Source organism: Meles meles, chromosome 18 (genome assembly GCF_922984935.1).
Source record: "Meles meles chromosome 18, mMelMel3.1 paternal haplotype, whole genome shotgun sequence".
Classification (NCBI taxonomy): Eukaryota; Metazoa; Chordata; class Mammalia; order Carnivora; family Mustelidae; genus Meles; species Meles meles.
In genome coordinates, this window is record NC_060083.1 from 22,275,420 (window position 1) to 22,299,729 (window position 24,310).

The following is a 24,310-nucleotide window of genomic DNA, read 5'->3' on the forward strand; positions in this document are numbered from 1 at the left end:
TCGGCTCAGGTCATGATCCCAGAGTCCTGGGATAGAGCCCCACATTGCAGAGAGCCTGCTTCTCTCTCTCTCTCTCTCTGCCTACCTGTGATCTCTCTCTGTCAAATAAATAAATAAAATCTTTAAAAAAAACAAAAAGTGGCTCAAAACAGTTGTGCCTGGGGGCACCTGAGCGGCCTAGTTGATTGGGCCTCTGCCTTCGGCTCGGGTCATGATCTCACAGTCCTGGGACTGAGCCCCATGTCGGGCTCCCCACTCAGTGAGGAATCTGCTTAGTCCTCTGCTCCTCCCCCTCTTCATGTTTTTTTTTTTTTCTCTCAAATAAATAATAAATAAATAAATTAGTGCCCTTATTTGGGGCACCTAGGTGGCTCAGTTAAGCAGGTGATCTTAATTTCGGCTCAGGCCACGATCTTAAGGAGGTCGTGGGACTGACCCATGTCAGGCTCCACACTCAGCATAGGGTCTGCTGGAGATTCTCTCTCTGCCCCTCCCCCCACTTGTGCACAACTCTCTCTCTAATAAATCAATCTTTAGGGGCACCTGGGTGGCTCAGTGGGTTGAAGCCTCTGCCTTCAGCTTGGGTCATGATCCCAGGGTCCTGAGATAGAGCCCCACATCAGGCTCTCTGCTCAGCAGGGAGCCTGCTTCTCCCCCTCTCTTCTCTCCGCCTGCCTCTCTGCTTACCTGTGATCTCTGTCTGTCAAATAAATATATAAAATCTTTAAATAAATAAATAAATCTTTTTTTTTTAAATCTATAAAAGTGCCCTAAGCAAAGTCTGCTTTTGCACGTCAAAGAATTTCATATGCAACCAGAAGACTAGACTTCACTTTGCCAAATTAATACAATCTGAACAATAAGAACATAGAGTTGTGAATGACATTCAGTTCCATCTCTGTCTATTCTCTAAGCAGCAATGAACTCAAGGGTATGATTTCAGAATATAAGAAGCCATTAAGGCTGCTTTTAATAGATTCTTCTAAAATATGATCCTATACAGCTCTTCAAAAGAAGGACAATACACTTTAATTGTGAGATGAATTTTTACAATGCTTTGATCTCCCATCTAAAAAAGGTCTGGAAAAAGAAATAGCTACAGTGGAGGGAGGGAGTAAAATGTGTCATTCTGGTTATTAAAATCCATCAAGTTCATACTTCAGCCTTTGGATAACTGCAGCCAAAAAACTGACTTGCAAGTAATTATCACCACTATCTGCAATAAAAGTTAATTGGACATAATTGAACTAACACCCTAATCGGAGGGAAGCTGCAACTGGCACACAGCCCACTCCTCCTGCTTCTTCAATCTGCAAATGAAACTGCTAATGATAATTTGTGGACAAACAAGAAATTGGTCTCATGGTTTGCCCACTGCAAATCACTCAGCAATTCCAGCTAATGCCCAGCATGTTGAGCCAGGAGAAAAATCATTAACCACAGCTTCCTTTGATAAAGATGAATTTTAACAATAACCAAGTCCATTTAGGCTGAAAGTTGCTGAGAACTGTTACATTTCCCCTAACCACCCTAAGTAAGGCACTATGGCCTGATCTACTAGACCCTAGTACTATGCATTAGATGTGCCCTGTGACACTAACATGTAATACTAAGAAGAGATGTTGTAAGGCCAGGAGCTACTATTATGCTAATAATTTTTCTCTTCTAAGGGAATCCTGTGTAATCTCATATTTTAGACAGGCAAATGGCACTGTTGATCTGTCCCAACAGCAAAGACTAAATCACTTCTGAATAGACTTTGGAGCTGATAGATTCCTGCTGCTTAACTCATTTGCCTTCAATTCTGGATAAGAGCTGCAACGTTTCCCCTGAAATTTAGTACCAGACTCTCTGTTTTTCAATTGTGTCACAGCCCAAGGGACTAAGACTCCCCTAAGGATATTGTGGAGTCTTAGGAAACCATTCTGGGTTTTTTGTTTGTTTGTTTTTTTAAGATCACAGGTATCGATATATAGGCAGAGAGAGGGGGGAAGCAGGCTCCCCGCCAAGCAGAGCCTGATGCAGGGCTCGATTCCAGGACCCTGAGATCATGACCTGAGCTGAAGGCAGAGGCTTATCCGACTGAGCCACTCAGGTGCCCCAACCATTCTGTTTTATAGAAAGGGGAAAATTGTGGTCTTTTTTTTTTTTAATCAACAGTGACTTATAAAGTGGGATGACCCCGCTGAGGTGACAGAAAGTAAAAGAGAAAAGCAGGCACGAAGTGCTCACCTCTGCTAATTTTTTTCTCTTCTTTTAAAGTTTTTTATTTTTAAGTAGTATCTATACCCAATGTAGGGCTCTAACTCACAACCCGGAGATCAACAGTCACATGCTCTATGGACCGAACAGCTAGGTGCCCCTACTCTGCTTATTTTTCTTATTTTATTTGGGCTCTATTCTAGCAAGGAGGTGACTAGAAATTAATGCAATCAGAACCTTTTGCAAAGCAGCAGCTGGACAACCTGTTCATTTGGTACATTTTTCATTAAAAGTTATTTTGGAAGGTTGGAGTTCACTTTCTGCGTCATTCCATTTCTGATGGAAACAGAGGAAAGCCTAGGAATAGCTCAGCCAAGATGCAATAAACAGAGAGGGATCTAGAAACTGTAATATGAATAGTAAATGGAAAAAGAGAACACTTAGTAGGAACATCCTTCATTCATTCAGTCCCTGAGCAACTGTGATGCACTAGGCACTGTGGTAATACTATGAATTAGGAATACAAATATGGCAGACAAAATCCCTGGTGAGAAACGTGATTACTGTGGTGAAAGTATCACAATGTAGGGGCGCCTGGGTGGCTCAGTGGGTTAAAGCCTCTGCTTTCATGATCCCAGAGACCTGGAACTGAGGCCCACATCAGGCTCCCTGCTCAGCAGGTAGTCTGCTGCTCCTTCTGCCTCTACGGCTCCCCCTCCCTACTTGTGCTCTCTCACTCTCTCTAACAAATAAATAAATAAAATCTTTAAAAAAACAATGTGGATGAAACTGTTTGAAAATCAAAATAATGAAACAAATACTTCCAAGGAACAGTGAGAAAGAAGGGAGAACAACAACATGGGTCATTGAAAGCCAAGCAAGAATTTGCTGGATTGAGAAGGGTAAGCTACTCTAGGCAGAGAAAACTAACATAATGAAAGACATGCGACATCGGGCTCTCGGCTTGGCAGGGCGCCTGCTTCTCTCTCTCTCTCTGCCGGCCTGCCTCTCTGCCTACTTGTGATCTTTCTATGTCACATTAAAAAAAAAAAAAAAAAAAAATCTTAAGAAAACTAACATAACTAAATGCATCTTTGGGAAACCACAAATGGTATGGTATAAAGAGATGGGTGTTAGATGTATATGCCAAACCTGGATATGAGCCTGATGTGCCAAGTTATGAAGAGCCTTATATTTCATACTAGAGGGACAGAACACCAGATTAAGAATAAAGGTGGGTTGACGGGGCGCCTGGGTGGCTCAGTGGGTTAAAGCCTCTGCCTTCAGCTCAGGTCATGATCCCAGGGTTCTGGGATCGAGCCCCGCATCGGGCTCTCTGCTCAGCAGGGAGCCTGCTTCCTCCTCTCTCTCTCTGCCTGCCTCTCTGCCTACTTGAAATCTCTGTCTGTCAAATAAATAAATAAAACTTTAAAAAAAAAAAAAAGAATAAAGGTGGGTTGGCACAGTGAAGCATCCAGACTCTTGGTTTTGGCTCAGGTCATGATCTCAGCATCCTGGGACTGAGCCCTGTGTTGGGCTCCACATGCAGTATGGAGTCTGCTTGAGATTCTCTCTCTTTCTCTCTCATCCCTCTACCTATCATACTGTCTCTCTCTCTCAAAAAAAAAATAATAATAATAATAATAATAATATCTTTAAAAAAGAAAAAAAAGAATAAAGCTGGGTTGGAGTCACAGCTCAATATTCTTTTTCTTTAAAATTTTATTTATTTATTTGACGGGGGCAGGGGGAGAGAGAGAGTGTGTGAGCACAAGCAGGGGGAGTGGCAAGCAGAGGAAGAGGGAGAAGCAGGCTCCACGCTGAGCAAGGAGCCCAATGTGGTGCTCAAAGCCAGACCCTGAGGTCATGACCTGGGCTGAAGGTAGTCACTTAACTGACTGAACCACCCAGGCGCCCCCATGGCTCAATATTCTTAACATTAAATCAGTATAATAGTCCCAACATCTTACAGAATAACTGTGATGATTAAATAAGATTATATTCATAAAGTGCTTAGTGCAGTGTCTATGCTCAACAATGGTAATTTTAACTCTTATTAGCTAATGTCAGACTTTATCCTGAAGCCATGGGGAGACAGGGACAGGTTTCAAGGAGACTAACATGATCAGATGTCTATTTTATTTTATTTTATTTATTTATTTTTTTGACAGAGAGAGAGATCACAAGTAGGCAGAGAGGTAGGCAGAGGGAGAGGAGGAAGCAGGCTCCCTGCGGAGCAGAGAGCCCGATGCGCGATCCCAGGACCCTGAGATCATGACCTGAGCTGAAGGCAGCGGCTTAATCCACTGAGCCACCCAGGTGCCCCCAGATGTCTATTTTAAATCAATCTGCCAAAAATGTGAAAGACAAACAGGAGATGGCAGAAATCAGTTAAGTAGCTATAGTGATTTCAAGGCAAGAGATGATCTTAAACAAGGGTGCCATAAGAGGGCCATCACACAAAGGAGGGAGTAGATTTATTTCTGAGTTCAAAAACAGGTTAGTAAAGTCTGAAGAAAGGCAATTTTAGATGAACATAAACGAGTTTATTTAATTCAATAGTGGCACAGTACTAGAAATGCTGAAGCAAAAGTCATGACTAGTCCTTAAGAATGACAGAAAAGAGGGGCTCCTGGGTGGTTCAGTCAGTTAAGCATCTGACCCCCTTGATTTCAGCTCAGGTCTTGATCTCAGGGTCATGAAAAAAAAGATGGAAAATTTATTTTCAGGAGGTAAGAATCTGAACTAGATGATCGATCATTAAACCAACTTCCAGAGTCCATGACTCTAAATCACTAACAAAGGTGATTTTATATGGTCATTAATGACTGCTTCCTTTATAGAAAAGTTCATAATTTTAAGTGCTTTCACATGAATGTTCTCACTTGATTTTCTCAAATGCCCTATGAAATAGTTTGTGCAAGGATCATTAGTCCCATTTTCAGAGATAAAGAAACTAGGAAAAGCTCTTGGGGAGCCTGGGTGGCTCACTGGGCTGGGAGTCTGCCTTTGGCTCAGGTCATGACCTTGATCCTGGGACTGAGCCCTGAGTTGGGCTCTCGGGCTCTCTGCTGGGGCTGGGGTGGGCCTGCTTTCCCCTCTCCCTCTGCCTACTTGTGATCTCTGTCAAATAAATAAATAGAATCTTGAAAGGAAGGAAGAAGGAAGGAAAAGCTCTTAAGTGCGTCGACTACAACCAGGTCTTCTGACCCCTGGGCTCTCTCTTTCCATTCTCACCACTGCCTCCAACATGGTGCCACAGTTGAGAAATCAATTCTGAGAAACCATCCTTCTTTGGTCACCTGTTCCAGTATTTATTTCAAAATCAGGAAATTCTTCTGCATGTCTTATATTCATTGTTCAGGAGCTTCAGACTATTCCTTTGTCCTCTTCAAGGTGAGTAAGAGCTATCTTTATATAATGCGCCTTCATATTTGCATAATATAAAATATCTGTCATTTCCCTAATCTGGGCTAATTAACCCCAATTCCTTGAGGTTTTTTTTTTTCCCACGTATTCTTTCCCTTAAGCTAATCAAGAAATGTGATCCCTAATTTAGTATTAACTCCAATAAGACAAAAATCTCTTCCCATATACTCCAAATTCTAATCCCCAGGTATCTTTTAAAGAGTACTTCTCCAATTAATTCATACCAGTATTTACTGAGCACCTACTATGTAACAAGACATTGCTCCAGGAGTGAGGGGTTTGGCAAAGAACAAAACAAACAAAAACTTGTGCTTCCATTTTTACACAGGGTACAGTGGGAGGGTCAGATAAATTTAATGAGCATATTAAGTTCCATAGACTCTTAGAAGATGATAAATGCTAGGGAAAGAAAGACAAAGCAGTGTTAGGAGATGAGCATACTGGATGGGACAGTGATTTTAAATAGCATGGCTAGAGGGGTCCTCACTGAGAAACTGTAGTTCTCCATGGCTTATCTGCTAGTTTCAGTATAAGACAGCAATACAGCTTTTAATTGCATAACAGATTTTTTAAAAGATATTATTTAATTTAATTATTTAATTTATTTGTCAGAGAGAACGAGGGAGTGTGTGCATGCGCACAAGCGGGAAAGAGGGAGAGGGAGAAGCAGGCTCCTTACCAAGCAGGGAGCCAGATGTGGGACTCGATCCCAGGACCCCGGGATCATGACCTGAGCCAAAGGCAGATGCTAACCCAGCTGAGCCACCCAAGTGTCCCGATGTAACATATTTTTTTAAAGCAATTAAACTATAATCAATACAGTTGTCCCCTCTCTCCTTTCAAGCTTAACTCTTAGACTTGCACTTCTAATAAAAAGCAACTTATCAACTTGTTTAGAAGAGTGGAATCTTATTTCTGTAACATAGAAATACTCTTCACGCAATAATGCAACAAACTAATGGAAGTCTGCTCCTTCGCACATGAGCACACACAACTCTGACTTTGATAAAGACTAGCATTTCCCTGGTTGAGCAAGGGTACTTTCTTAACTAGTTGTGGGAAACTGAGAGATGAGCAGATGTGGACAGACTGGGGGATGCAGGCAGTTGGTGGAAACAATTTCAAAGAGTTACAGAATTGGTGTGCAGACTTAAGTGGCATCAGCTTCTCACTTCCAAGCGCACTTGGAACAACCTCCCTAAAACATACTATGAATGATAAGAATGATACATTTTAGTTGGGACATTTGGTTAGCTTGGAGAAGAGGCAAAAATTAAAATATGGCCTGCTGAAAAAGCAACTTGTTCCAACTTAATTTTGCCATGGACTATGGAAATAGGCGAAGGGCTTTTTTTTTTTTTTTCTTTTCTTCTTTTTTTTTTTTTTTTAGATTTTATTTATTTATTTGACAGAGAGAGATCACAAGTAGGCAGAGAGGCAGGCAGAGAGAGTGAGAGGGAAGCAGGCTCCCTTCAGAGCAGAGAGCCTGACGTGGGACTCGATCCCAGGACCCTGAGATCATGACCTGAGCCGAAGGCAGCGGCTTAACCCACTGAGCCACCCAGGCGCCCCGCGAAGGGCTTTTCTTAAAAGGAAAGGTTCGGGGGCGCCTGGGTGCCTCAGTGGGTTAAGCCTCTGCCTTCAGCTCAGGTCATGATCTCAGGGTCCTGAGATCGAGCCCCGCATTGGGCTCTCTGCTCAGCCGGGAGCCTGCTTCCCCCCCACCCCGCCTGCCTCTCTGCCTACTTGTGATCTCTCTCTGTCCAATAAATAAATCTTAAAAAAAGGGGGGGGTTCATTTTGTCTCTCTGCAGAAATGTCCTATCACACTATCACACTCCAACTGCACCATAACTTCACAGGGATTGAATGAAACCTAAGTACCAAAATCTTTTGTAAAGCACCTTAGTGAATGCACAGTAATACCTAGCAGGACAGGTTAAAACCAAGATATGGATTCTTCATTAATGCACTGGTCCCACTTTCTGCTGAATGAAAAAGGTTCTGGGAGAATAAGATAAGCAAAAGCCAAACCAGTACCTTCACAGCTACAAAATTAATGTCTTCACAATGGTATACCCACTTCCAGCTGAATAGCTGGGTAATACAGACAGTCCATTCAGGAACTCAGGAAATGTGTCTTTTCCACTGATATACTGTGACCTGGGATGAGCGGTCTTTAACCTCTCATAGACTTGATAGTCCTTTAAAAATAGACTAAGTTCTATCCTTTACACAGTAAGCCGTAAGTGAGCTGCCAATGGAAAAAAATACTTTAGCTTTTGGAACAAAAGAAGAAACTTAAGTTATGACTAACAACATTTATGCTTCTCCTCTGAAGCAACAGGGATAGTGTCAAAATCCCTTCAATTTTCCAAGTGGGATAAAATCTGATTTTTCACTCAGATCAGCAACTGATCTTCAAAACCACTTTGCTGAGTGCAAAGAATTAGCAATTGGTCATGGAAACCTTGCCTTTTAAATCTGCTGTAATATTCAGCTGATTATCCACTGAGAGAGACAGAAACAAGCAAACATTTTCCCATCAGACAGCACTTAAAGAAATCCTCAGCTTTGAAATTTATAACATATAGCACTACTTTAATCACAATCTGACATCTGATTCCTAAATGGATTTCATTTTGGCCAACAGTTCTCATCATTACAGTATACACAGTCCAGTGTTAAAAGGATGGGTTTGCTTTGGTAACACTTCTTTGGTTTGGTTATCTACAACTAGTCCACATATGATGAATCATTAGACAATACCATGGTGCCAGAAGATGTCAACAAAGAAGACATGCTAGTACCAAAAGCTAGTTTACTATGATCTACTAGGAAAATCTCAATTCTCCATAGGATGTCAGTATAATTAGATAACAAGGGTCAAAGTCTTAAAAAATTAAATAAACAATCTCAAGGATACTAAACTGAGCTAAACTTTTCTAGGTCCAGTAATGGGCTATATACTTTTGTTGTATATATACTTTTGTTTTGTATATATACTATATACCTTTGTTGATCAAAAAACTAAGTTTAATTCAAGCTTGTGGATATCTTACTTACTGGTCTCTTGAATGACCAGAGAAAGAAAACAAATCTCTGATCAGTTTGTTCAGCTCGTAAATCCCAGTTAAAAAGCAGAGGAAGTTATTTAAACTATTGCTAGGAGTATCTTTGGATTTTACCTATCTCTACTTTGCCTGTTTGCCCTTCTGCATGAATAATCAATAACTATATTCTCTGATCAGGAATGAATCCTTGACTAGAGTTCTGCCCATGTGTTGTAAAGATGCCTCTGCCCTTTTCAGCTAGGCTGAAATGTAACAAACTCAGTCCATGACTGAATTTAATCTAATATGCCCAATGCTCCCTCCCTGAGATCCAACAGCAACAAATATCATATCAAATATCACCAAACTGGAAAATTTCAAGTCACTCTAAATAAGGATCCTGAGAGATGCCTAGGTGGTTCAGTGGGTTAAGCCTCTGCCTTCAGCTCAGGTCACCATCCCAGGACCCTGAGATCAAGCCCGGCATCAGGCTCTCTACTCAGCGGGGAGCCTGCTTCCCCTTCTCTCTCTGCCCCCCTGCTTGTGATCTCTGTCAAAATCTTTAAAAATAAATAAATAAACAAATAAATAAGGATCCTGAAAGGAGTTCTTGGAGAAAAGAATTAAATGTATTAAAAATTCAGGGCACCTGGCTGGCTCAGTCAGTGAGCATGTGACTCCTAATCTCGGGGTGGTAAATTCAAGCCCCAACTTGGGCACAGAGCTTCCTTTAAAAAATATATAAATATATTAGAAATTCAAAGGGAAGGATTCAGAGACCTTGGCTCCAGATCTGGATCTGGTTTCACTACTAAATCACTAAGTTATTTAGACATTCTCAGGGCATTATTTTTCCTACTTCAGAGAAATGCTGAGAACAGTGACACTGCTTATTTCATTCACTGAATGAAACTAATCTAAAAGTAAAAATGTTTGTGTCAATCCTGGAAATGACTCTTGGGTTGAAGAAATTCTTGTCTTATCCTTTTCTGAGTCGTTACATAATGCTACCCTAGAACTCCACATTTAATTTCAAAGTATAATATGTAGTAAAGATACATACAATATGTACTAAAGAAGTTAAAGAATTTTTTTAAACCAGATACAGGCTTTCTCCATTTTCTTCTATTACCACATGTATTTATACCTAATAAAACCTCCCAGTAAGTAAAATTCTAAGATCTGGCCAAACAAGAGGACTGTCCAATATTCACAGAATGCTAACATATAGATCAAAGCTGGGGGAAGGGGCAAAGGCCTGGATTCTAAAAAGATGAGCAACCTGAATGGTTTAAAAAAAAAAAAAAAAAAGGTTATAACCTCTGTGGGGGTGCCTGGGTGGCTCAGTCGGTTAAGCGTCTGCCTTCAGCTAGGGTCATGACTGGGGTCCTGGAATGGAGCCCCATGTCAGGCTCCCTGCTCAGTGAGGAGTTTATTTCAACATCTCCCTATGTCCCCTCATAGCTAGTGCATGTTCTCTCGCTCTCTCAAATAATTAAGTCTTTTTTTTATTAAATTTTTTTTAAAAAGCACCCCTGTTTTGAATAGCTTTAACAACCCCATAATAACTGCAGTATCAAACATAGTCAGGGTAATTAATTCAGTGGACTTTTCCCCTTCCATTGCCAGCTTGAACAGCTCTGAGGATAATCTCCATTCTCCCAGGGCTCAGTTGGAAGATTCATTATTTATGCCCTCAATTGTTTACTCTGTCCTATTTTCCATCCATCCAGGCCCAAGGGCAGTGTTATCACTGGCCTGTTTCCAAAATGAATGTGTTAGTTCACTGCCTTACTAGTTACAAAACCAAGGATAATCAAATACAATGGTATCCTACAACTCAAGAGCCAACCCTACTCACCACTTAATCCTGGAGAAAGACAATGCTGACCCACTGTTACCAAAAGCTAAATTCTCTTAGATGGATGAAGTGAGATCCATAAGTCATTCTGTTCTGTGTGTGTGTGTGTGTGTCTGTGTGTCCCACCGAGCAACATATATGCAAATGCAACAGAATTCTTAAAGGGCAGTATCATTAGAAAGGCAGCTCTGGCCCTCACCAAGAGCAGACCTGTAAACTATTGAGGATTAAACTGATTGAGATGCATTTTGCCTAGCAACCATTCATTAGGAAGAGTTCAGTAACTCACCAGCAATCAATTCCACATCTTTATCTGAGCAGATGACAGACTCCACCAAGTCCTCTCCCCTCCAGATTCAGACTCAAAACAAACTTCCTCAAAAGACTCAGCTTCCAAGAGTCAACCCCTGGGGGAGGGGGTTGGATTTAAACACACACAAAATATTGTCTCAGACACCTGACTGACAAAACTGAATAGCTTAAAACTATCACCAACCACATCTCCATATGAATGTATTCATTGTCTCTAAATAAGTCTCTCACAGAGCAGCATTCCCAGTTCTGTTTGCCTCTAATATTTCCCCATCTTGAGCAAGCTTCTCCCCCCCATTCCAAACCTTACAACACTCAAGGTGATTATTATGAGAATCAACACCAAGGGTCCAATCTTTTCCTTCACCTTCTCAAGGGGACCATTTTATACTTCTGATGTGAATGGGGGATTGGGCTTGAGTCCTCCCTTTAGAGAGAACACAGGGCCCTTTTTCTTAACACATTCTAAGCTGTGACTCACAGAAATAATCAGGATGGATAAAAACAGATTACTAAAGAAAATTAAATCAGCTACTTTAACTTCAGCAGCACCATGTCCCCTCAACCTAAGAGATTATGGAAGTCATGGCTTTATATAATTGTTTCCTTGCAGAGGACCAAATTTGAGGAGTTCCATCCCCCTTTAAATGATATTTGGAAATCAGTGTAGATACACCTATGATTAGATCTATACATAGCCTTTTCTCCTGGGGAACATTCTTTGGGGAAATCACTGTACCATGCAAAATACTGATTACACAAATCAGGCAAGAAAACAGATGTATAAAAAAATAAGGTGAACAAAGTTTAATATAACTTTACAAAACAGTATTAACTGCTTACTCATGGGTAGACCAAAAAACCACCTAGGATACCAAATAGGACATCAACTTATTTTTTAGTAGAAGCAAGCTGAAGTGATACATGCTTTAAATGGCCTCTAAATATTTTTTGTTATTGTTACTTTCTCAGCTTGCTATAGCTTAGACATTAAAGTGTGTTTTGTTTTATACAGTAGCTAGCTGTCAAGGCTCCTATCAGTGATTTTTAATAGTTTATTCTCAGTAACAAGTTAGGTAAGAAAACATCTAGGCAATCCTTTTAGCCTTTCAATTTAAACATGATTATGGAGTTGTAAGGATAAATGGGTAATAAACAACACATCTCAAATCCAACAAAGGTTTACTGTGAATCTGCTTTTTTGCACAATTCTTTTTTTCCCCCCAAGTAATCTCTATACCCAACGTGGGGCTTGAATCCCCAAGGTCAAGGGTCACATAGTCTACCAACTGAGGCAGCCAGGTGCCCAATTTTTTGTACAGTTCTGTAGTAAGGCTACCTGAAATTTAAAAAATTGATAGAGTCCTGATCCCCAGTAAGTTTCCACAACTGAGATGGTTTCCTATCTTACTACCCCTCTTCTTCGTAACACTTGCTTTAACCAAAAACTGCCTTTTATTAGAGATCCACTGTATCACTGCAAAGGAAAAACAATAATCAGTTAAAACTGTAAGACAGCTCCAGCATATAATTTCTGTCTTCAAAATTGAATTCCAGTTAGAACAAACTGTGGAAACTGAACCTGGATTGTAAGAATGAACTCAATCATTTCAATTAATATTTACCAAAGTGCTGCCAAAAATTGATATTCATCCCGTCTGGTGTTCTAGCTCTTTGCTAATCAACATTAAGATGTATCTGGTCCAAACACCTTTTGGTGAAATTAAGCAAGTTTATCAAGAACATTGCCACTCACCACAGACAGACAGACAGACAGACACACACACACCCTTTGTTTCTAACATCATAAAATTTGGGTTCTCTATCTTCAATTGATAACTTTCCTCTCAATTAAAAACTTATAAAGAGGTTCCTGATTTTGGCTGAAGCTCTGTGTCCTTCAGAAAGAAGGGATCCTTAAGTTTTAGAAGCAAAAGAACGCAAAAGAGGTAAACATAATTTAAATTATAATGATACAGCCACCCAATTCAATAAAGTTTGGGTCAAAGAGGAAACTTTAAAAAATAAACTAATTAAACAAAATTCACCTGGATTTTTTAAAAAGTTTGGTTCTGGTTTTTCATGACAAACTAACCTCTCTGAGAACCTATGGATATGAGAAATAAACCTATGGAAAGATAGACAAGACTTTTAGGTTTCAATAACAGTAAGGTAAGTTTGCTCACTCTAGTTAGGTTCCTCCAACAGAGCTGAATACTAAACAAAGCCGGTAACAAGGTATTCAGGAAAAGACTTTAGCAGAGTTAATCTCCAACAACAATCAGGATTTCCTTCAACCACCATTTGACAGGGGCTGCTCCCTCCTTCCACTAGCACCTCCTTCCTTTTCAGATTGTTTTTGCGGATTAAGGCAGTCCCAAGTAGAAAATGGTGAAGACAGCCTTAATGGACATAGATGTAGTACAGTTCCAAAAACCCACTCCTAGACTTTTTTCTTTTTCTTTCTTTTTCTCACCCCCCCACCGCGGTTTACTGCATCAGATGCCACACAAGAAAGGGCTCCTCTTTCCTTCTCTGTTCATTTCACTACATATGAGACCGACATCGAAATAGGAGTAAAAAAAAGAGAGAGAGAGAGAGAGAGATAAGAGTCCTGAATCTCCTTACCCTGCTGCAGGGGTGAGATGATGGCAGGGAAAGAAGAATGAAGGGTAGAATCAGAAAATCAAAATAAACTGTTGGGATGTGGAGCTCTTACTTCCCCTTCCATTTCCCCTTTTCTCACAAGGTTAAGTCTGCTGAAGTCGGGGTTGCATTAGAAAAAGCGCACACACACACACACACACACACACACACACACACACACACACCTTGAGCCCTGGAAGGGAGGTGAGGTTCGCTCCGCAGCGCTCGGTGGGGCTCCGGGCTCCGCCCCGCCCGCCTGGGGCAGCTCAACTCTCCTCGCCCCGCCCGGGCAGGAGGGATGAGAAGGGGCTTAGAGCGGTCTTGGCAGGGGGAGGGGGAGGCGGCTGCTCCGAGTGCCAGGCTCTTAGAGCACAGCACTCCGCGGTGCGCCGACACCCCCTCCCCCAGCCGGCTGCCGCTTGCTCCCCTATGATGCCGGAAGCCAGCCCCGCCCCCTCAACTCCATCCCGGCCCTCTGCAAACCCCCTCCCGTCCGCACAGCCAATGGCAGCCAGGGAGCCAGGAGAGCGACCCGCCAAGCAGCCAACTGGGGAGGCCCACTGGGAGGTCAGCCGCCGGGGATAGGCCAGCTACCCGCGGCCCCGGCCCCTGCGCGGCTCCTCTTTGTTAGAGCTGCCCCCATCTCCCCTGGCTACCATCCCAAAGCCTGGAGCCAAGCATCCCACAGCTGGACCAGGTGATGCAGTGCTCCTTCGAGAGCTCCCCTGCCCACTCTCTCTGCCTGGGTGCTCGGAGTGACCCCCATCCAGGTGATACATCCGAGAGCGCCTCAGACTTTCACAGCAATAGCCACCAGATGACACCCGACAGTAAGAAGAAGCTCTTGGGGCCTTTCTGCCTCGCCCTTCTTTTCTCAGACTAATCAACTTCAGACCTGGATAGATATAGGTTTGCACATTTAGATCAGCTGCACACATCAATCCATTCTGTCTGAAACTCCTGCTTCTTGTGATGCAGAAATTAAGAAGGGAGGAGGCATTTATGGGAAGGTATGTATTTGGAAGTTGTGGGGGCAGAAGGAATACATCAAATAATCTGCAAAAACACAGACACCCAAAAACACTCAGTTGGCTCCAACCCAGTTCAGATACAAAATATCTACATCCAGTTAAATCCAAGCTAACCACCCCCTTAGGCGGTTTCAGTATAATCAGGAAGCAAAGATCTAAGTCTTGTTTAAGCCATATACCAAATATTGGGGAAAAAACTCTTAGCAACAGTCAGGTGGCTAGATAACTGGCAGGTTACATCAACACTTCAATCAGTAACGCCAAAGTTAGGGGCATAACACTCCTGGGATGGAACATACCAAAGACTGTAGAATATTTTCTTGGGGGGTACTGGTAGAACAGCGCATGGGGCTCATTTAAGTAAAATACAACGAGGGTCAGAGAAGGCAAGCTATTGCCTATATTGTCATTCTTGTCCACAGAGTTCTTGAAACAAATGTTAAGTGTCTACATCACACTCTACAATCCCCCTTAGTTCCCCCTAAGTAGTACTATAATTTTTTTTTTTTTAAGATTTATTTATTTGACAGAGATCACGAGTAAGCAGAGAGGCAGGCAGAGAGAGAGGAGGAAGCAGGCTCCCCGCTGAGCAGAGAGCCCGATGCGGGGCTCGATCCCAGGACCCTGAGAGCATGACCCGAGCCGAAGGCAGAGGCTTAACCCACTGAGCCACCCAGGTGCCCCAGTACTATAATTTTTAAAAGACAACAAAATACTTGAAATTTAAGTACCCCTTTCTTATGTGGCGCTCAAGGCATTTCATATCTAGAACCCCAGTCTTCTCATAAGAAAAGGAGCTGTATGGCATGCTCCCTTTAAAGACAGCTCTTTTTCCTTTTTTCTTTTTTTAAAGATTTTTATTTGTCTGAGAAAGAGAGGGAGTACATACGCAGGGGGTGGGGGAGCAGAGGAGGAGGAGGAGGAGAGGGACAAGCGGGCTCCACTCACGCAGGGCTCAATCCCAGGACCCCCACTCACAACCCTAGCCCGAAGGCAGATGATTAACGGCTTAATTGATTGAGCCACCCAGGCAGGTGCCCAGAAACTAAAACTTAAATGGTTCCAAGATCATGCATCCACCAATTAATTTGCCAAGACATCAAAAACAAAGGAACAGGGCGCCTGAGTGGCTCAGTTGGTTAAGCGACGGCCTTCAGCTCAGGTCATGAACCCAGAGTCCCGGGACTGAGTCCCACATCGAGCTCCCAGCTCCATGGGGTGTCTGCTTCTCTCTCTGACCGTCTCCCCTTTCATGCTATCTCTTGTTCTCTTTCTCAAAGAAAATCTTTTATTTAAAAAAACAAACAAACACACCAATCTCACCACTATTAACACGAATGTTCTTGACAAGAGGATAATCCAGATAAAATTTCTAATATCCTCTTCTAAAATATAGAAACTCTTAGGGAGTTTCAAATACCTTAACTAAATTAAAATGTCAAATTCACCTTGCAAAGTATCTATATATTATATTCCACGGAGGAATTACAACAGTTCAATAAAAGATCACTGGGGAGGGGCGCCTGGGTGGCTCAGTGGGTTAAAGCCTATGCCTTTGGCTCAGGTCATGATCCCAGGGTCCTGGGATAGAGCCGAGCTTCGGAGCAACCGGCTTTCTGCTCTCCCCGCCCCCTCTGCCTGTCTCTCTGCCAACTTGTGATCTCTGTCAAATAAATGGATGGAATCTTAAAACAAACAAACAAAAAAACCACTGGGGAAACCCAAAACATTTCCTCCTAAAAAAGAATTCAAGTCCAATTTCTTTTCATGTCCCTCAAATGTACTCTTTCTTATTACCATTACCCTAACAGAGACCCTTAACATGTCTGTGGGGTAACTGTAACTTCTTTCTAATCTCCCTCATTCTGCATACCACTGCTTTCAACCATTTGTTGTTGTTTTTTTTTTTTAAAGATCTTATTTATTGGGGCGCCTGGGTGGCTCAGTGGGTTGGAACCTCTCTGCCTTTGGCTCAGGTCATGATCTCAGGGTCCTGGGATCAAACCTCACATCAGGCTCTCTGCTCAGCAGGGAGCCTGCTTCCCTCTCTCTCTGTCAAATAAATAAGTAAATAAATCTTAAAAAAAAAAAAAAGATAAAGATTTTATTTATTTATTTGACAGACAGAGATCACAAGCAAGCGGAGAGGCAGGCAGAGAGAGAGGTGGGGAAGCAGGCTCCTTGCTGAGCAGAGAGCCCAATGCAGGGCTCCATCCCAGAATCCTGGGATCATGACCTAAGCGGAAGGCAGAGGTTCCAACCCACTGAGCCACCCAGGTGCCCCAACCATTTACTCTTCTTAAGAACTACAGAAACAGGAGCACCTGGGTGGTTCAGTCAGTTAAGTGTCTGCCTTTGGCTTGGGTCGTGTGCCTGCATCAGGCTCCTTGCTTAGCCAGGGCCTGCTTCTCCCTCTCCCTCTCAAGTAAATAAATTTTAAAAAATAAAAATAAAAAAAGAACTACAGAAACAGTTAAGTTTATTGTACATTTAGTGGGTGCAAGGTCTTATGTCAAGAACTACATATTTGGGTGCCTGGGTGGTTCAGTCGTTAAGCGTCTGCCTTCTGGTTCAGGTCATGATCCCAGGGTCCTGGGATGGAACCTGGCACGGGGCTTCCTGCTCAGAGGGGAGCCTGCTTCTCCCTTTCCCACTCCCCCTGCTCTCTGCATTCCCTCTCTCTCACTATGTCAAATAAATAAATAAAATCTTAAAAAAAAACCCTATATATTTATATTTACTATTTTGTCATAATAAACCTATGAAATAGACATTTCCCTCATTTTTACAGATGAAGAAACTCAGGTCCAGAGAGGTTGAAGGAAGGATCTTCTCTAGGTCACATAGCTAGTGAATGGGAAAGTCAATATTAGAATTTGAGTCTTCTTGGCTCCAAATCTAATACTCCTATCCACTAAGCTATCTGTAGCTCTCTCTTGCACCTATGTCATTGAGCCAAGTTTCCATTCTATGGTTGTTATATGTTCCATAATCTAGCACTAGCCCACATTTCCAAACTTACTTCCTACCTTTCCTCAGCATACTCTCCCCATACCAGACAAACTAATCTGCTTGCCCACTGTGTATCATGTTCATCCATTTCTACTTTCATGCCATGACTTACGCTGTTAAAATCATGCGATTTAAATCCTACCCATTATTCAAGACCCAGCTCAAATTCCACCTCCTCTGTAGAGCCTTCTTTGATGCTGTCAGCAATAATTCCTTTTCTGAATCAATACTACACAATTTAATACTTATTCTGTTGCCTGATATGTGATTTGTCTTCCTAATTTAGATCGTTAACTCTGAACTTGAATATCTGCCTTTGTATCTTCTCCCTTCCCAATTATGCACAATAAGGCACACATAGTAAAGTCCTCAATATATATTTAGATCAGTAAACTTTATACCAAAAGAATGATCCAAACCACCTCAATGATCCAAGTTCTCATAATAGCCACTAAAGTTGAAATAATTAATTCTCTTCATTCATTTTCACATTCATTCATTTCATTTCACAACAATCAAATTGTAACTCTGCCACTACTAAGTACTTATCCACTCTGTGCTTCAACAGTTTTATGGACAAATTGATAGGAGGGGCTTCAAGAGAGCTGGTTGTGTTTCTTTATCTGGGAACTAGTTAATACGTATCAATTTGTGAAAACTCACACAGCCGTACACTTATGTGCACTTTTCTATGCTATATATTTTGTCTCAATAAAATGTTTTAAAATATAAAGTTTCATATTGCATTATAAAATAATCACATCTATTTTTAAGCATATATGAGTATTATATGTGTCTGCAGGTCTAAGAAAATAGCTGGAAGTATACACACCAATCTGTCAACAGTAGTTCCACTGAGAGGATAAGAGGGCTAAGGGAGAACAAAGGAGAGAAGTTTTTAAATATTTGTTTTACTGGATCTTTCACAAAGTAAAGAACATGCATTAATTTTGTAATTTTAGATTAGTTGAGAAGTAGAATTAACAGATTATCTTTTCTAGTTTTTAAACTTTTTATGTTGAATGCATCTAACTTTTATAACCAGTAAAAGATATTAAAATAGAAAACAAGCACATTGCCTTTCAGAAGCAGGAAAAGATCAATGAGCTAGACTGAAAACTAGTTCAGATAACATCCAACTAGTCTGATCGCATTTCAATATTTCTTGAGTACTCTGGCAAATTTCCCAAATGACATTTATAACAAACAAAACACCAAAAAAGTGCCTTTGACACTTACTTAGTCCAATCAAAATAAACAGTTTTCAGTAGAACTGAATAACAAAAACAATGATCTATTCCTAGCAGAAGCTGAAAGTACTAAAAGGGCATTTTCCCCATAAAGACCTGCTATGTGACATTTTATAGAATTCAAACACCCATGAGATACAGCACAGACTTTGATTTAAAAAAACAAAAAACAGGGCACCTGGGTGGCTCAGTGGGTTAAGCCTCTGCCTTCTGCTCAGGTCATGATCCCAGGATCCTGGGATTGAGCCCCACATCGGGCTCTCTGCTCATCGGGGAGCCTGCTTCCCGCCCCCCCCCCCAGCCTGCCACTGTGTCTACTTGTGATCTCTGTCAAATACATAAATAAAATCTAAAAATAATAATAATAATAAAAAAATAAATAATTAAAAAATAATATTAAAACAAAAACAAAACTGTATGATTATCCACTAGTCTTAAAGAGAACAGCCCGTTTGAAAAAAACAAATGTGAAAGTTTAAAAAAGAAAAAAAGGCAATACTTTCAACGTAGCAAAGTATTAAGTTTGTAGGGGTTTTTTTTAGCTGGCTGCACTTTCTCTTTCAGACACTAGAGGGAAGTGTAAAATCCATTCACTATATCTTTGAAAATTCAATTTATTCATTCATTCACTCACATCATCATATATTACTGCATTCCTATATACCAGGAACTCTGTTAGACCCAGAGACACAAACAAGTGAATAAGCTACACTCCTGGTCTTTAAGGTACTTACTCTAACGAGGAGAAACACATCAGTTAAAAAAAAAAAGGAAACTACAACAAAGAATGTATGTAAGAACCAAACCCAACTTTTACAAGACTATGGGTTTGAGGCAGGAAAGAAGGGGAAGCATTTCTGGCAGATGGAGAAAAAAGCATATATCCACATGATAATTCACACTAGACAAGCCTGCTTATCCGAACTTAGTTTCTTCTATTTATTTTTCCCCACCTTAATCCAAATGGAAATAACCTATACCTATAAGGTATCTTTAAACTATTATCTATAGAAAGTAGAGGCATGAGATTTTTTTTTTTTTAAAGATTTTATTTATTTATTTGACAGAGATCACAAGCAGGCAGAGAGACGGGGTTGGGGGCGGGGGGAAGCAGGCTCCTCGCCAAGCAGAGAGCCAGATGCGGGGCTCGATCCCAGGACCCTGAGCCGAAGGCAGAGGCTTTAACCCACTGAGCCACCCAGGCACCCGAGGCATGAAATGTTAACAAATGTGGAAGATTTGCTAAAATACTGAATTGACTAGATTTCAAAATCTATTACACACAGTTGTTAAAGAATTTTTATAAGTTTATTTAAGTAAGCTCTACAATCACCCTGGGGCTCGAACTCATGACCCCGAGATCAAGAGTCTCCTGCTCTTCCGACTGAGACAGCCAGATGCTCCCTATTACAGTCTTAAAAACATGAAGGAAACAGGTACAAGTGGAGTTAAGACTGCTACATGATAATAAAAACTCTTGTTTACAATCATGATAAATTATACTACACATCCCTGAAAAAGTGCGTCAAGGGTAAAAAAAAGAAGTTCCTAAATGTACTCCGTCTTATACAAATTAAGCTTTCCAAGTTAGGAAATAAGAGTACTCGGACAATTAGCTTTCACTGATGCCTTTGTCAAGAGACATCCTGATCAAGAGGCACCTGGGTGGCTCAGTGCGTTAAGCCTCTGCCTTCAGCCTGGGTCATGATCTCAGGGTCCTGGGATGGAGCCCTGCATCCGGCTCTCTGCTCAGCGGGGAGCCTGCTTCCCCCTCTCTCTGCCTGCTGCTCTGCCTGCTTGTGTTCTCTCTCTCTCTGTCAAATAAATAAATAAAATCTTAAAAAAAAAAAAAAGAGACATCCTGATCAAGCAAATCATTTCCACACCTAAATAATTCAAGCCTACATAAGAAAGACTAAGACTTAAACTCAAAGTCACCATAAGAGCGATGGAAACATTTGTGTGGTCTATTTTCCCCTAATCCTAAAATGACGATTGCATCTTTTGCTATGGTCTGGGATATCTAGATTGTGTGGGTTGGGTTGGGGAGTTGGAGACAAGGAACAAGTTGTTAATTTCTCATACTGAGGGTAAATTTCTCATACTCATGGGATAGCACATGGTAGGAAAAGTAAAAGCCAACATCCTGAAAAAGTTTCACACACATACACAAAATGAGGCAGCAAACTTGTGAATCAAGCATGATTTGGCATCTTTAAATGCAGAGCCGATTCTCTTCTAGTGCCAAAGCCAATGGCTTCTCCCGTAGATGAAATGGCACAGTTCCTGAAAAAGCCCTGGACGCTGTTTCCCCACAATCCTATAATCTGTCAGAAGACAGAAAACAAAAAGGCGGCTTTGCCAGCCAGAAAAAGCAAATTATAACCAACACAGAGCCAACACTTTACTTCAGACAGAAGGAGCTTTTCTATGCATCTCTGGAAGGAGAGAGACAAAAGAAGCTTACTACTGCTCAAATAACCAAGGCAAACATTTTAACCAAATACCATCTTGGATAAGCATTTGATGCAATAGCCTGCTTTCTCACTTCTTATTCACAGCCTTCAAGAAGAATTTGCAACACTTAACAAAAAAGAGTTGGTGGCCACAAAACACAAAGAACATTTACAAGTCAGTAAGAAAAAGGCAACCAAAGGGGAAATTTTCAAAAGGCATTAACTGGTAGTCACAGAAGTAATACATAAGGTCAAATAAGATATATATATATTTCAGTGCTCGCTTCGGCAGCACATATACTAAGATATATATATTTCATACTATTAGAAAGCGGTGGAAAGTGCCTTCTCTATACAGTCCTAAAGGTATTTTCCCATGATAGTACTGCCAACTGCAAGCTCCAAAGAAACTTGGCTGCTCAGAATGAAAAAACAAAAAACAAAAGATAATGGTACCTAAAATCGTCACACTGTACACTCTAAATATCTTACAATTTTGTTTGTCAATTATAACTCAGATAAGTCAGGGTAGGGGAAATAAGGGTGCCTAGCATAAGCAATACATTGCTAAAAATATTTAGAACAGAAGCGTTGTGAAACACCTACTCTGGAAAGGCAACTACTAAAGAGAATGGATACAGGTAAACTGCAAATCAAATCCAAAGGCACTAAAATAAGAATATAAGATGAACCTTTACTTATGAACATAAAACAGCCGAAGCCAATCCTTAAGTCTACCATGAACAAGGGAGATAATGGAAGCAAATAAAAGAAAATCTAAATACAACCACGGAGGTAAAGCTTACTCAACTGCCCTGCTGTGGAAATAGGCCATTCTGGGACCCCTTTTCCAGTCACCAAATGCAAAAGAAAAGCAAACAATGCCTGGATGCAACAAAAGTCTTCCTATCGAAGAGGAAAAGAAAGCTAAGCCTTTTACTTGTCCTTGATACAAAGAGGGAATGGGAGTGCCTGGAGGGCTCAGTCGGTAGAGCACGTGACTCTTGATCTCAGGGTTGTGAGTCTGAGCCTCACGTAGGGCGAAGAGATTACTTAAAAATAAAAATCTTAAAAAGAAAAAAAGAGGGAATGAATTGTGGGAAAACTCAAATTCCAGAAAAAAAGATTCAATTGCAACCTATGTAAAGCTAAGAATTTCACATCACTTTGTTCTAAAATTATCAATACACAGGTCCCTACTGAAAAAACAATACACAAAATCCCAACTGAGCTGTCAGCAGGGTAAAGTTCTAAACATGTCAGCAGATTACTGCTTAACCATTTCAGTTTTCCCCTATCAGTTTCAGACATAAAAGAACCACATCCCAAGTTTGCTCTATTGTTAATGCCACTTTAGAGGCCAAGAAAAATTTAGTTCATCAGATTCAAATTTCAAGCATTTGCTAAGTACATTATAGGTAATGATGCCACGAATTCTATATTTAGCCTCAGGGTGTGGAACAAGGAGTGCTAGCTTTGCCTGAAATGGCACCATGTCCCTCCTCCAAGCCTAACTGCAGCCATCACCTAAGCCTTCATGGAAGTGGCTATATGATGTTGCCTAAAATAAATTAAAATGCATTTTCAATGTGTTTGGTGAGCGGTTCCACTAATCAGCTATGATGCTTTAAATATAGATAATAAATTGCCCCTACCAGTCATTTAAATATTCAGCATTATAAATGTCATAGGGCGGCATTCATACCCTCACTTGAACCAAAAAGCCAAGAATGGTAAAAAAAAAAATAAAAACAGGGGCGCCTGGGTGGCTCAGTGGATTAAGCCGCTGCCTTCGGCTCAGGTCATGATCTCAGGGTCCTGGGATCGAGTCCCGCATCGGGCTCTCTGCTCCGCAGGGAGCCTGCTTCCTCCTCTCTCTCTGCCTGCCTCTCTGCCTACTTGTGATCTCTCTCTCTCTGTCAAATAAATAAATAAAATCTTTAAAAAATTAAAAAATAAAAACAACTCTTGTGATAAGAATCCTCTGAAGTGATATTATAATAAATCCTTTAGAAATGTTCTTTGAGGGGCGCCTAGGTGGATTAGTCCCTTAAGCAAATGCCTTCAGCTCAGGTCATGATCTCCTTCTGGGTCCTGGGATTGAGCTCTGCATTGAGGGGTCCTGCTTTTCTCTCTGCCTCTGCCACTCCCCCTGCTTATGCTGTCTCTCTAATGAATAAATAAAATTTTTTTTAAAAAGGAAAAGAAAAAGAAATATTCGGGGCGCCTGGGTGGCTCAGTGGTTAAGCGTCTGCCTTCAGCTCAGGTCATGATCCCAGAGTCCTGGGATCGAGCCCCGCATCCGGCTGCCTACTCAGCGAGGCACCTGCTTCTCCCTCTTCCACTCCCCCTGCTTGTATTCCCTCTCTCTCTCTCTCTCTGTCAAATAAATAAATAAATAATCTTAAAAAAAAAAAAAGAAAAAGAAATATTCTTTGACTAAAATTTGTTTCATTGTGATTCCATAACTGCTACATTCTAGAAATCAGGTTAGCATATCTTTTCCCAAATCCAGAGCTATTTTTTCTTTAAATAGTATTTATAAAAATGTATCACCTTTCTCAAAATGAACTTATAAGGCCTCTAACAGACAGCATGTTGCTAATTTTCACAACATCCCAATAAAGAACTATTACTTAGCATTTATATCACACTTCAACTTGCAAAAGTGTTTTACAATTATTTTCATTAGTAGTCATGCCTCATAACCACGCATGAGCTAAACTGGTCCTGTTATCCTCATTTGACAGCTGAGAAAACTGATGTATTTGTAAGACCAAGGTCAAGCCAGTCTGTTTTTCTAAAACCAGGAACCTAACCCTTAAAAACAGTCTCATTCACTCAACCAGTGTATCTGTATTGCTCATAACCCTAGTTTCAGTAGGTTCTTAGAGAATAGGAATCTACCTAAACGGTGGTACAAAAACATGAAGTTATTACAGCAGTTCAACAAAAACATACAACTCAAATACAAATAGGTAAGACTTAATAACAATGACAGGAAGTTTTCAGAAACTGGTTTCCAAAATCTCTATGTCTTCATTTGAAAACAAAAAAG

At 41.0% G+C, this 24,310-nt stretch overlaps 1 protein-coding gene across 1 annotated transcript in view; it reads right to left on the reverse strand.

The window, feature by feature from the left end:
• FAM222B (family with sequence similarity 222 member B) overlaps window positions 1-24,310 on the reverse strand; it is an 81,869-nt gene that overhangs the window by 30,521 nt on the left and 27,038 nt on the right. The window lies entirely within an intron of this gene.